Source organism: Rhipicephalus microplus, chromosome 1 (assembly GCF_043290135.1).
Source record: "Rhipicephalus microplus isolate Deutch F79 chromosome 1, USDA_Rmic, whole genome shotgun sequence".
In the NCBI taxonomy this organism is placed as follows: domain Eukaryota; kingdom Metazoa; phylum Arthropoda; class Arachnida; order Ixodida; family Ixodidae; genus Rhipicephalus; species Rhipicephalus microplus.
Genome location: NC_134700.1, coordinates 150973667 through 150976552, shown reverse-complemented (window position 1 = coordinate 150976552; position 2886 = coordinate 150973667).

The window sequence follows — 2886 nt, the reverse complement described above, 5'->3', positions numbered from 1 at the left end:
GAGCCAAGACCACGATAAGGTACGCGAGGACGCGTCCCTTACACGGCAAAATAGCCCGGTCGTCCTTATCGGGCACTACAGGCGTGAAAAAATGCTTTCCTTTCTGTTTCGATCCTGGGGCGTCTCGAGGGCTTATGTTTACAGGTTTCACTTGATACAGTGGTCATGCTATGTCACGGTTTTAAATGCGAAGCATTTCTTAGCGAACTTCGGTGACTTTGCGCGTAGCTATCTGTCTAGCCACTTACAATTTTTAGCTCTCCTGGCCGTTTCGATAATGGTATCGATAGCAAACTTGGTATGGCATAACATGAATGTATGAAGAACATATTTCACTAGTCATAACATGAAAATCATGATATGTCTGTCATAAATCTCATGATTTACATTTCATGGTCCTGCAGCTCTTGAGGTGGTTTCGTTCACATGGCATGTTGCAAAACTGGGAAGGTATGACATGACTGCACGATGAACACAAGCGACAGACCGTAACATGAAAATCGGGATACGCATGTCATGTAACAACATGAGTACATGCCAAGCTCATGATGCGCTCGCAGGCGTTTCGCTAGCGTCACATATGCCAAATTTGGTATTACGGTACGTGAATGGATGACGAAGGTATGATACTGGTGCAAGCATAATAAACATGATATGCATGTCATGTAACAACATGACTGCATGCTACGCTCATGATGCGCTCGCGGCCGTTTCGATAGCTTCACATGTACCAAACTCGGTATTACGCGACGCGAACGGACGACATAGGTAAATGACACATATAAACATGCTAATCACGACATGCGTGCCATGTAACATATCCCACACTCATGATGCGCTCGTTGCTGTTTCGCTAGCTTTACATATGCCAAACTCGGTATTGCGTGACGTCAATGGATGACGAAGCAATGTGACTGGTGCCAACATGATAATCATGAGATGCGTGTCATGTGAGAACACGACTACATGCCACAGGTAAGACACCAATACATTCCGATGTGACGCAGTTCGCATGCTCACCAGCGTTCATTTCGTCGGGTCACGCCAGTGTTCCCACGCCTGGCACTGCAGGTATTGCCACATACTCGCAGGCGCACGCTGCGCTGCGTTGCTTTGATGCATGCGCGTTTCAGCGCGTCCGGCGTTTCTCCGTCACGAAAAGAGGGAGACGCAGTGTTGTCTGGGTAACGCATCGGCGCCAAATGCAGCATAACGCATTTCGCGCCGGTTGCCATCGGGCCGTGCCTCAACGCTACATTGGAGTATATTGGCTTCTTCATGATGCGCTCGCCCCGCCGCGGTGGTCTAGTGGCTAAGGTACTCGGCTGCTGACCCGCAGGGCGCGAGTTCGAATCCCGGCTGCGGCGGCTGCATTTCCGATGGAGGCGGAAATGTTGTAGGCCCGTGTACTCAGATTTGGGTGCACGTTAAAGAACCCCAGGTGGTCTAAATTTCCGGAGCCCTCCACTACGGCGTCTCTCATAATCATATAGTAGTTTTGGGTCGTTAAACCCCACATATCAATCAATCATGATGCGCTCACGGCCGTTTGGCTAGCTCGGCAAATACCAAATTTGGTGTTACGTGACGTCAATTGATGACAAAAGTATATGACTGGTGCAAACATGATAAACCTGACACGCGTGTCGTGTAAGAACATGACAACATAACACGCTTGTAGCGTGCTCATGGTCGTTTCGCTAGCTCCACTTATACTAAATTTGGTATCCCGTGACGTGAAAGATGACTAAGGTAAATGACACATTCAAACACGAAAACCATGACACGGAAGCCCTGTACGGCATCATTAACTTCGACCTCGTAACGTTGTGCTGATTTTAAAGTGACATATCAACCTTTCTCATTCGTGCTTAGCATTTCATCGATTCCCACTGTACGTGGGATCTGCCATTTTTTTCTGGTGCTTTTGTGGGGGTGTATGGTGCACAGCCATGAGTAGGCACTCGGACACTCACTGGCGGCTTTCTCTAGTACTCTATATACGCGCTTTTGTCTTGTCTTGTCTTGTCTCCTAGGAGATCTTGGCTCATACCCACATGGGGGATTGGCCACACTGTACCTCATAATAGATCATTTTTTACAACGCAAAAAATAAAGAGAAATTAGATGGGAACAAAAATATTGTTCCTTTAAAAAAACGTGAAATATTGACGCAAGGTAGGCTGGCAACTATAGTAGCCAGCATCTGAAGAGGACAAAGAAGTAGATCGGTGTGCGCGTGCTCTGGTGTTCGCTTTTCTGGCCCTTGTGTTGCGAAAGTAAACGCCCTATTTTGTACCTGCGTGCCTGCGTGTTTGTGACATTTTCTGGTGGAGGTGCTGGGTACGGTAGATGATACAGTCGCCTGAGAGCACCCCTGACGCAAGTACATCGAGTATCTCAGCCGAGCTTACCACTGTGCACGTACGTTCCAGCCGTCGTCTCCAGGGACTCGAGCCACAGCACGGTTTGCTGCCTGAACGTCAGAGGACCATGAATCAAACAGCGCCTAACGTCACCGCACCAGCACCAGCGCACCTGGTTATCAACCAGCCCAAGACGCCGAAGACATTTCACGGAGCTGCTTTCGAAGATGCCGACGACTGGCTCGAGCATTTCAACCGGGTCACCGTCATCAACGATTGGACCCCAGAGCGTAAGCTACGCTATGTGTACTGCTTCCTGGAGGACTCCGCGAAAACCTGGTTTGAGAACCATGAAGCAGCGCTTACGTCATGGGATGAGTTTCAACGGCAGTTCCTCAAGGCATTTGCCCGAGAGAACAGGAAAGAGACAGCGGAGCGTGCTATAGAGGCAAGGGTTCAAGGCCCTAATGAAAGGGTGACGACCTACGTAGAGGACATGGATCGGCTTTTCAAGCGTGCG